At 46.1% G+C, this 12290-nt stretch overlaps 1 long non-coding RNA gene across 1 annotated transcript in view; it reads left to right on the forward strand.

The window, feature by feature from the left end:
- Positions 1 to 12290, forward strand: part of LOC112550332 — a 68708-nt gene that overhangs the window by 39697 nt on the left and 16721 nt on the right. The window lies entirely within an intron of this gene.

Consider the following 12290-nt stretch of genomic DNA (forward strand, 5'->3'; position numbering starts at 1 on the left):
TGCCACCCAGCAGGTCATTCCCTAGGCTGTAGGTGTGCTGGTCATTTTTCCTCCCTAGGTGCAGCACTTTGCATTTCTCCTTGTTGAATTGCATTCTGTTGTTTTCTGCCCACTTGTCCAACCTGTCCAGGTTTGCTTGCAGCTGTTCCCTGCCCTCTGGCGTGTCCACTTCTCCCCCTAGCTTTGTGTCATCTGCAAACTTGGACAGAGTACATTTCACTCCCTCGTCCAAGTCGCTGATGAATTTGAGCCAGGGTGGAACAGTTTATGCCAGGGCTGGAGGCATGTGGGAGTGGGGTGTCAGCCCCGGGCTCTGGTTGGTGGTGTCAGGTGGTGGAGGGGCTGGCTGGGGCATGAGGGTACTGGAAGTGCAAAGTAGGGGTGTGTGAAACTTCAGTCACTGATTCGATTCAGAGAAGATTCAGTCCAATTCAGAGGCTGAATCACTGAATCTGAATCAAATCAGGAGGAAAAAGACCCTCCGAATCCATTCAGAAAAGATTCAGAAAAAGATTTGGAGATTCAGAAGCCAGTCTTTCAGGGGAACAGAAACTGAAAAGAGGGAGGGGGAGCAGGGGGGGCTGGGGGGGGAAGACTGACATCTGTAGCTGGCGAGTGACTATGATCTTTCCCTGCAGCCTTTCTGTCCCTTTTGTGAGCTGTTTCTGCCTGAGCAACAGCGTCTGAAAGGTACTGGACTGGCTTGGCTTCCTAGTCAGTCTCCTGCTAGTTTCTGTTCTTGGAAAAGATTGGATACAGTTTACTAATTGACCTTGCCTAGATTCCCTCTACTTATCCATATCCATTTCTTTCAACTTATTCTTCCCCCCAAAACCTCTTATTGTTCTTGTTTCCCTCCCCCCCTCCCCACACACACTTTTAAAAAAGAAAGTTGTGTTTTCCCTGGCAGTGTGATCCATCACTGTGCAGGAAAGCACATACATTACACACACACACACACATACACAGAGATGAAGAAGATATATTAATATTATTAATTACACACACATACTGTAAACACAACACAGAAGTCAGACACATACAGTAATCAGAGAAGAAGAAGAGATATTATTAGTTAGTTATGTACGCACACAGAAGAAGAGATATTACAGCTGCACCCACACACAGACACATTTTCCAGCACAGGAAAGATTAATATGAAGCATGCTGGAAAGGCAGGTGCCAGGTCTTCTGGCAGGGGAGGGAGAGGGGTAGAGGGGGTAGGGGGAGAGCTAGAGCTGCAAGTCCCCATCCCCCACAACATACACGCATCCTCTTTCCTGGTAACCACGAGTCTTCTGCTGCCAGTGAGAGCAAGGAGATGGGGGCAGTACCTGTCCCTGCACCTGCACCACCTCCCCTAATACCAGAAATAGCTACCAGCAGCAGAATGACAGTCTCTTACATCCCAATTTCATCTCCCAGCATAAGCCTCCCAGTGCCAGAGGAGGAGCTGGATCTGGAAGCAGGGGACCTGAGCATCCTAGCAAAAGAAATTCTGGGAACTAAGGGGGAATCTGATTTTGTGCTCCACACCTCTCAAAGTTCCCCTAGAGCCAGGTCTTCTTCTCTGGAAAGCACCTTAGAGGAGGTTGAGGTTGTGGAGGCAAGTGGCTCAGTTGAGTCAGCTCCTCCTGTTGTTGTGCCTCAGCCTGCTGAGGAGGGGGATAAGGCAGGATCCCCACCCTCAACCCAGAAGCAGTTGATGATCCCAAGTATGCTATTTGCCAGCGCTGTTGAAGACAGATCAACTGGGGCAAGGAGGTGAAACACTTCACCACGACAAGGCTGCTGCATTTCAGGAGGCAGCAACCCTTTGCCCTTGTTGCTCCTCAGCCTGGCACCAGTGGGAGAATGCCCAAAGGGAAGTTCCCTGCTCACTCCAAAGCCTCCATCCCCATGATGATGATCCCAAGTATGCTATTTGCCAGCGCTGTTGAAGACAGATCAACTGGGGCAAGGAGGTGAAACACTTCACCACGACAAGGCTGCTGCATTTCAGGAGGCAGCAACCCTTTGCCCTTGTTGCTCCTCAGCCTGGCACCAGTGGGAGAATGCCCAAAGGGAAGTTCCCTGCTCACTCCAAAGCCTCCATCCCCATGAAACAGAGGCAGGCCACCCTGGAGTGGTGGGGGAAAGCCGCAGAAAAAAGGGGGCACATTGCAAGGGTGAGCGAGGTCACCCAGAGCACTGGGGAGATGCTTGCTGTGGATGGACAGCCCTTCTCCTTAGTTGAGTGGCCAGGGTTCAGGAGGCTCTTGGCACTTGTGGCCCCATCCTACCAAGTGCCTGCATGCACCACCTTTAGCAGGACAGTGGTGTCCTCCCTGTATGCGGCATGCAGGAAGTACTTGAGGGAGGAGCTGTGCAAGGCAGGGCCTCAGGTAGCTTTGCACTTCACCTTAGACATCTGGAGCAGTCAGGGATCAGATCATGGAGCAGATCATGCCTACCTCTCCCTCACAGGGCACTGGTGTGATCAGTCAGGGCATTGGCAGGCTGTCTTTCAAGCTGAGGTGATGGATGAGTCCCACATCACAAGGGAGATCATGGTGACCATGAACTGCATGGTGTAGGCATGGCTCATTGGGCAGGGCAAGCTCCCCTGCGGGTTCATGGTTACCGATAATGGGGCTAATATGGTCAAGGTGGTCCGTGATGCCAACTTTGTTGGCATCTGATGTGTGGCACACAAGCTGCACCTCATAATCAGGGACATCTTGGAAGGGGACAGGGCTGCTGGTGATGATGCTATCACTACCACCCAGCTGATTTCAAATGCAGGAAGGTGTCAGGCTACTTCCACTGCAGCACCAAGGGTGGCAAGATACTGCTGGAGAAACAGGCAGAGCTGAACATCCTGCAGCACAAAATCATGCTGAATGTGGAGACTTGGTGGAACGCCACAAACCTGATGCTGGAAATGCTGGTGGAGCAACAGAAGGCCATTCATGAGATGGCTTTGCTCAGGGAGTTTGGGATCAGTGGCCCCCTTAACGAAGTGGAGTGAGATACCATCTCCCAGATCTTGGTGGTTTTCAAGCCATTCCTTGAGGCCACTGAGACCCTCAGCGCTGGCGATGCCCTCCTTAGCCAGATGATCCCTGTAGTGAGAGAATTTGAGGACCAAATGGAGAAGTTCCAAGGGATCAGTGTTCCTGGCTGGGGCAAGCTGCTGTCACCAGACATGCAAGCACTGGTGAGGAGGCTGAAGGGGGGTATCAAAAAATGGCTGGATCTGTTGCGGTCCAGTACGGTTCACATGCTGGTGTGCATGTGCGACCTGAGGGTGAAGGGAGCACGTGCACTGGCAGCACCAAACCCCTTGATCATTGGATGGAGGTGCTGGTGAACAGAGTCAGGGAGGCAGAAGGGCAGAGGTGAGGGGACGTAGAAGAGGGGGATCCACTTTCCCATGCCAGCATTCCCAGCACCAGTTCTGCCACCGGCACCAGCACCAGCCAGTCTCCTCCATGCCAGCCACTGCCAATGTGGGCCAAGGGCATGGCTCCAATCCTGGGGGTCCAAACACACCAGGTAGCACCAAGGCTTTGGTGGCTACCTATCTTGCCAAGGACATGTTGCTGCTGGACTGCAGCCCCTTGGCCACCCACAGGCAGATGTGACAGGATCTGGCCACGGTTGCCTGGGAACACCTGTCCTTTCCTCTGACTAGTGTTCTGAGTGAGAGGGTGTTCAGCATTGCTGGGGATGTTGCGACATCTCACCACACCTCCTTGTATCCTTCTTTGGTGGAGCAGCTGGTGTTCCTCAAGGTGAACCTCCTGCTGCTGGAGTTCCCCAAGCTCCACCTGCAGATGAAATGAGTGCCACCTCCTCACTCCGTCCGCACCTATTTCCCTTTTTTTTAAAAACTATTTAATGCCCCACTCTCAGAGCTGGAGGCAGCACTCACTGCATCACCAGCCAGCAGGGGAAGAAGATGTCGCTGTTGAGCTCCCATGCCAGGACAAACTTGGAGGTATGAGCTGGGGCTATGGGGAAGGAGGAGGCCCCAGTTCCTGGGCATGACCACTAAAACTGCACTCTGCCAGGGTCAGGAGGCCTGGTGGGATTGCTGGCGGTGCGGCAGCCCCATAAATGCCAGGACCGAGGATCCCCTGGTGAAAGGCAGGTAGGAGGCACCATAACGTCCAGCTACCACACACACACACAGTCCTGGCTGGGGAAAGCCCAGACCCGTCACATCTTTGACAGGCCTGAGGCTTGCTGGTTGCATTGGAGTTGTGAGGCTCCAGGTGAGCTCAGCTTAGCTGCCTGGGATGCCATCTGTGAGGCATGGGCTTTCACGTTTAAAACCTTTGTCAGACTGAGGAAGCATCTGTAGTTGGTGTGTATGCTCTTCCTGGATGGAAGGAATAGTAAAGAAGCCAGAGGCTGGCATGCAATGCAGGCAAGAAATCCAGTCAGTGAAAATGGAAATGGAGGCATCAGGGGGTGAGAGACAGGCTGGGGGAGGGGGGAAGGGAGGGGTAGCAGGTAAAAGTGGAGAGGTACTTGGGGAGTCAGATATTAGGCAGGTTGTCATGTGTCATAAATTCAATGTCTATACTCAGTCCATGTGTTTCTGTATCTAGGAGGTTGATGAAGCGCAGTTTATAGGCCTGTCTGCTTTCTGTTCCCTGCTGTATCACTTGCTCCTTCCCTGATCTGCTGCATGCCACACACAGAGGTTACCCATGCCAATTGTGGCATGTGTGCCATGGGTTGGCCACCCCTGGTGTATATTATGCCATAAATAAAAGCAGGGGAAATGGGGGTGCTACCAATGCCCTCCTACTGCCTTGTCAAAGTATCCATTTTGAATTTTGCAATGTAAGCACACACGCAAAAAAACCTTAATAAGGGCATGGATATTGCAAGACTTCAGATCTGGAGAGAGACAAATGATTTGAGGGGTGGAGTTGAGGGTATTTCAAAAGATTTTTTCTAATGTGGAAACTAAATAGCAGGGAAGAATTGACACTTGATAAGACCGTTTTGGATCTTGTCCATAATCCACTGTCAGCACAGAAAAATGTACAATGGTCATGTAGACAAGGCTCTTTAGGTAAAAATGATATCTTTTATTAGACCAACTAAATAGTTGGAAAAATCATTCTTTGCAAGCTTCTTCAGGCACAGGGAGAGTTTGTTGTTTCTTTATCAATGGTCATGTAGTTTTATTTGCTTAACACAACCAGACATTGCATTGTGCCTCTGAATTCAGACAATCATAAGCCAAGATGAACGATTAGCAGTCTGTTCAAAGACGCCCTGTAATACCATATTTACAGTGCTGTTTCATATTAGAGACTTGGTAAAACAAATACATCTTAATCAACGCTATGGTAGAAAGTTGATTTCAAAGACTGGCTGTGCCCCAACCACATGAAACTGAAATCATGGGAATCTAATCACAAAAGAGAAGTTAGTATACTGTTTTCAGGATGTATCTCCAGACCACAGTTTATTAAAACTTCCTCCTTACTTAATTCTTAACCCTTTCATTACTGGCCAACATTTCTGCCTCAGTCAGGTGTACGTATCCATGACACATCAACCTACCTGCAGCTACCTGGCATAGGAGTCAGAAACTGTGGCATGTTTTACTTGGTGTAGCTTGTTTCTTTAGAGACGAGAAGAGAAACCTCTGGGGTAAATGGAATTTGTATTTTTCTGTCTCTTCAGCTATTGGGAGCATGACATCTTGCTGATACCAGACATTTTTATAACACAGTAAAGTCCCTGTGTAATGCAGACTGTTACAGAGAAACAAACATACACTCATATTTTGGCATCCTTAGACTGAAGTTGAAGCATTGCTTGAAATTCAGGCTTCACACTTATATGTCTAACTTTACCTTGCTTGGGGGCTCAGCACTTGAAAAACTCAGATCAGTATCACATGGATGCCAAAGCACATATAGTGGTGTTGCCATTTGTGATGATTTATTTTCTGTTTTAGAAAACACAACTATGCTACTGTAACATCGTAGAGCAGTGAAAAAAGCCAGGATTGGCAATAAGAAGTAATTTTAAATCCTACTTTTAGGGTGAAATTCTAGTTGCATCACCAAGTTTACTGGGATTATAGAGCTATAAAATAGGACAACATGTAGCTCTAAATGGCTTAATCTACACGTGCAATTAATGTGATGCAATAAACTCTGTGCAGTTCGTGCCAAAGTTAGTCACTCATGGGTGCAGCACCTGAACATGTGCACTGGACCACAGCAATTAGAGCTGCAGTCCCAGGCTGGCAGCAGTCTTGCGGGGGCAGCCCCAGGTTCTGGGTCACGGCACTGGGCAGTGGAGGGGCTGGCTGGGGCACGAGAGTGCTAAAGCGCAGCGCCATACGGCAGGAATCCCTGGCACTTCAGTACCGTTGTGCCCCAATCTGCCCCATCACCATCCACAGGTGCGTTTCATCGCACTTAATTATTCCACCCAAAGACAGTACTTTCTTATGGCGAAGTTTACTGTGCCATAATACTGGTGCATGTGTAAATGGCAGTGGTTTACTGTGGAGCTAATTAATCAACTCTGGAGTAAAATGCATGTGTAGATGCACCCAATGGATGGGTCCCCATGTGCAGGGGCGTGCACTTGTAGAGGCACAAATAGCAGTGGCAAAAATTCGTGCCACTGCTTTATGCCCCATTGCTTTCCCCTCCATGTGTGCTTTGGTGCAGAGCACATTGTCCTGGGTAGGGGTAGGGGAGGCTGGGGTCAGCGCTTGAGTTGGCCCCAGCAGTCTTACCTGGTGACCTGTTGGCATACTGGAGCAGCAGAGGCAGCATGGAGGCCTGGCTGGCAGCCAGAGCATTGCTCTGGACAGCCTGGCCTCTGTTTATGCTGGCACATGGTTGTTTAGCATGCATTGTGCCACTTTTTGTTCCGGTGCTTTTTTTGCTACTTCTATTTTTGCTACTTCAATTTGCAGCACAGTGCATGTTTTCATGTTCCCTGTGTGCGGCTTGTGGTGCCACAAAGTGCTTTGGGGTATCACAAACCACATGCCCCTGCACATGGGGACCCGCCCAATACATCTAATAGGGTGGCAGGATCCATGACCTTGCACACAGATTCCGGCAGGCTCTTACACTGACCTGCCCTGTTGGCAGGAGTTATAACCTTGCATAAAGCTGCCAAGTATATTCTGCTGACTCATTACAGCAGGTGCAGCTTGTAATCTACTAGCATGTAAGAAAAGGGGGCAGAGTGAGGTTCTACAGGAAATCCTAGGAAAAGCCAGGCTTATGGGTTAATATTAGATTAATATTACATATATGGTATTGCTGTTTGAGTTATAAATAAAGTAAATCTCAGAAAGGTATGAATTTGACCTTTGACTTTATTTGGAGCAGAGTGGAGTGTTCAAAATAGCTGACAAGGTTAGTAAAATAACCTATTAGAGAACACTTAGTGCTGCTAACTCAGTCAGCTATGACTCTGTGGCTTCAATGTAAGGGCCAACTTCTGCTTTCAGTTACACAGGTGTCCTTTCTGAGTAATTTGGTTGGCTTTGGTGGAATCATTTCAAGTTGATACCAGTTTAGCAAGAAAGAACCTCCACAATTAATGAGCTTTTCTATATTCTATATTCTTGCCTTATTTCTGTTATGTTCAGAGGATGGGGATAACAATATCTTGTTTTCTACATCATAACAACTGTTGTTTACAAAAAGTTCATTTCTTAAAGCTTTGCTGTGTAAATAATAAAATACTGCCCTCTGTCACAGATTGTAATTTCATCACGGTTATTAGTTTTTATTTGTATTTCAGTAGTGCCTATATGCCGCAGCTCCAAAAGTGTGCTGATTCTGTTCTCAGTCCCTTTTGAGTTGATGGCAAATCTCCCATTGAGTGCAATAAGAGCAGGAGCTCTCATGAAGGAGTGAAATAAGTTGTATTTTCTTAATGGTTTTGTGTATTTTATGTCTGTACTGTTTAGGGTTTTTATTACCATGGATGCAAAAATAAAAAGCGGAATGGGGGGAGGGAGGCGGGGGATGGCAGGCCTAAGAGAAATGAACCAAAATGCTTGGTTTGATTCTTTGTTCTGGCTGAGTTGCTTTTGAAGCAATATCAAAAATGGTTGCAAATATTTTTCTCATTCTCCCATTGGGTGCACTCCTGCTATAAGATGGAGTGACCTGAAATCAAACCTGGATGCTAAGGGTTCAGATGAACTGTTCTGCCAGTGAGGCATTGCTGTGACTTTTTAAAACCCTTGGCCGTACAGCCTTTCATCTGGATGAGGTCAGAAGGCCAGGGTGAGATATGTGTTATACAGCCAAGATGGTGGCCCTATTCCAACTGAGGATGGCTCTTACCCAAGGGGATTTACTTTAAGTTTCTTGTGAAATTTCAGGTGCTTTCCCAATGGAAAGTATTTGATACTGTAGTATTCTGTTGACTGCAGCAGTCATCAGTTCATGGTATTTTGGCACGTCTATTTCTAGTTTCTACTGAAAGAAGCTGCAATAACCCTTACAACCTTAGACTCTGAGGTACCTTAGGTACTTATGGTGTCCCCATTATTATCATATCTGATTGTCTCAGCACTTTTAATGAATGAATAACCCTGTGAAGGAGGGGAGGACCATTGTTCACATTTTACAGATGTGGGATTGAGATATAAAGAGATTAAGCACATAATTCACAAAAAAGGCTGAGGGTACATCTATTCTAGTTAGATCAGCTAGTTCAACCAACATGACCATCTTCTCTTGGTCTTTCTTATCTTGCAATGATACATACTAAACACAGAAGAGACAAGTAGTAGGCTTCCTGTTCTCAGAGTGGAGTCCAGTCTGCCTTTTCTTCTGTGCTTGGCTCTAATGATGGGCTCTAAAAAAATGAAAATGGAGTACAGATGGGCTAGAAGTCAAGTACAGAAAACTGTAGGATGCTGATGGCAGGACTCCTGCTTTTGTGTCCTAGACTACTCGAGCAAGTTCCTAGACTGCAGGGCAAGCTGGGAGCAGGCAGGCCTGTTGCTACAGCACTCGAAGGGCAGGTTTGGGCTAGAGGGGGGCTACAGGGCAGGTTGTCAACCACTAATAACAGGTTATATGTATAACTGTCAGTGCCTCCCTGCCATTTTAGGTATCTAATTCCAAAATTTATGACTACCTGCCATTTTAGGTATCTAATTCCAAAATTTAGATCCTTAAAAATCCCTGCTCTGCTCTTGACTATCCCTGCAGGCATCTGAACTCCCTGCCTGCATAAGTTTCCCATAAACTTAGGTACAGTCAAGTCCCTTAAATTTCTGCTGCTGGGCATGCTCAATGCTGTCTCAGATTTGATGGTGTAAAGCTATGTGTCTAGCTCACACCAAAAGCCCACAAGAATTCACAACCCTATTTTTCCCAGCTTCCCCATCTGGTAGATGTTTTCAGAAATGGCTAACAAACACAGTAAGGAAGAAATGATGCTAGTGGCACTCTTTTGCCAATACCCCCAGACTAGAGATTAGGACAATCATCTTAGATATAGGAACATAAGAATGGAAGGGACCATCTAAGTCTTTGGGTCTATTCTATTCCCTACTACACCCCCTGCCCCCATTTGCAGACTACCACTCTTCCAGAAGTGTCTATAAAAAACTTCACAAGGGGAAACAAGAGTGGCACAAGCGCCTTACCATAGTAATGGCAGGGATATGAGAGATCTGGATTTATATCTTTTCTGGGTCTGAGCAGACTATAATCTACAGTGTTAGGCAACTGAAAACATAGTTTCATAAAGGAAATTATAGAGCAGCCTCAATAAAAGGTTGAGTTACCCACTCCAGTCACTATATAATTAAGACTTGGATTGATGATAAATGACAGTTTGCCCATTTATGCAATTACTTTTTTATCATGGAATTAAAGATATAAAAATGAAATGAACACAGGAAATGGAGATAGATTAAAAAAAAGTTTGTTTATTCCCTCCTCCCCTCCATCCCAATTTACCAATTTGCATAAAGTTAGATCAACTCAGCGTGTGTTTTTAGGTCCTGGGCATTATTTCAAAAGGCTTCAGTTTTTCACTTCCTTTGGTATATGTTACTTTTATTGACAATATCCCACAAAAGAGATTCATTGGCACACCTCAGAGTTCTTAAGTGGCACTAGTCCAACCTCATCCACTCCTGCAGCTCCTACTCTACACTAACCTCTCCTGTTCCTCGCAAGTTTTGCCTTTTCATCCACTTCTCTCATTCACTGGCCTACAGATTAACAAGCAGCTCCTCTACAATGTGTTGCTGATATACAATTGTAGCTCCTCCTGTTCATTGGGCAGCCCAGCTATACTTGCTGTTAACCATGTACCAGGTAACTGCATACTGCTCACCAGGGCCTTTTGGATAACCACATAGTTTTGTCTTCTTCGCCTACCTATCTCTATAAAAAGGCCTCAGAATTGTGTCCTAGTTGAGGAACAACAGGTTCATGCAGCCAAGTCTTTAAGGACCCTGGCTCCATTATTTAAAGCCAGATAAATGTAGCCTTCCAGCTCTGTTTTAGAGGAGAAACAGTGACATCCAGTGGCCACTTGGACAATGAGTAGTGAAAGCTGCCAAGAACTGTGACTGTGACCTCAAGAGGAGTCTCACAAAAGGAATCTCACTAGCAATGTGGCAGCCAAAAGATAACAATTTAGGAAACTGCAAAGGAAAGCCTTGAATATTCCAGTTGAGCACTGGATTGGTGATTGGCCTTTAACTGGCCAATGTGAAGGTGTGTGAACCTACCCTTTCCAGTGCGTGACCAAGACAAGACTGAGTGAGGGACAGGACAGAAATAAACAGGTGAGCTACTCAGATATTCATTGCTTGTGCAGGCACAGTACATTTACCAACAAGCTCTGTCTAATGGCTTGTCTTTGGATGTCAGTGAGCCCCAGAATGAATTACTTGGGCAATACAATTACCCAATTACTAATACAATTACCTACAATATATTCCTCTAGGAACAGGCTTAGCAGGCTTCATTCAGAGACAGGCATGCTAAATGCACACTAGTGTTCAAAAATGTGTCCAGGATTCTGAATTCAATTAAGACAGAAATAAAGCATGCCAGAGGAAAAAGTATGATGGGTTTATCTAAAGCGGTGATTCATCCATTCCTTTTCTCAAATACTATGTCCATGTTTCACCATCATTCCTCAAACTTTTGCTTTAAAAGAGGTCTCAAAAGGAACAGGGAGTGGGGCTGTCCATGGTACACACATTTGCCCCACCTTCTCCATGGGGCTGTCCAAAGGCTATTACCTTTGCTCATGTTGAAGCTTGTGTTGAAAAGAGAAGTGTTTGACCCAAATCGCTATGCCCACATTTCTATTAAAATAAGTTAAAACCAATAATGTTTACTTATTAAGCTAACTCTGTTTTAGCAAGGAAGACATTATCAATTAACAGACTACTCCATAGAGACAGGGAAAAAAAAACTTGGTAAAGGTTTTAGACATGAAAAAAAGGACTGGCTTATAAAGTGAAACTTATTTTTAGCTGCCCTTCTGCAGCAGGATACTGTAAAATGAAATTGGATTAGGAAGTTGTTCACTCTATCATATTTTCCCCCATGCTAAAATTTTATTCTTTAAGATCATTTTGTTCTGTTTCTTTCTTTCTTTCTTTATGTGATCTTTTAAACTGTCCTTGGTTTTGTCCTTGTAACTTGGGATAGGATTTTCAAATTTGCCTGTGGACTAGACCCACAAAAGGATATAATTCTTTTTATCTGCCCTTGCTGGTACCTGAGATAATTTTTTTTTATTCTCAACTCTCCCCCTCTACCCCCTGCTTAGTTGTCTTCTCACTTTGGAGGTGCTGGAAGTCCATATGGACATATGTTTCTGCCAGTAAAGTTCCCTAGGTGCTTAAAGGTTTGGGCATGCCCAAATTGGCCAGGCCTTTGCAGTGAAAATCAGTGAGGTGTTGTGTTAACATGTAAACCCTGTTAGGATTCCTTAGACCAGCTGGTATCTTATTTCTCTTGCTGGCAGGCCTCAATCCAGTAGTTTCTCTCAGAGCATGCTTATGAGCAGTTTGAGCCCTTCAGTAGACATTGTAGGAGGAGGAATGGGAACCCAGTTTAATTCCATTCTCTGCTTGAGATTTGAAGGTGCATTTTTCAGGTGAATGCTCTAAATCACTAGACCAGGGGTTTCTAACTCACCTGGGGCCACAGGCCAGATGTGGACCACAGGGCTCTTCACGGGCCAGATGCAGCATAGGGCATGGGTCACAGGGTGGTGGTGGCGCTGGCCCCCACAGCCACTGTGGCAGG

Source organism: Alligator sinensis, unplaced genomic scaffold (assembly GCF_000455745.1).
Source record: "Alligator sinensis unplaced genomic scaffold, ASM45574v1 scaffold308_2, whole genome shotgun sequence".
Taxonomy (NCBI): Eukaryota; Metazoa; Chordata; order Crocodylia; family Alligatoridae; genus Alligator; species Alligator sinensis.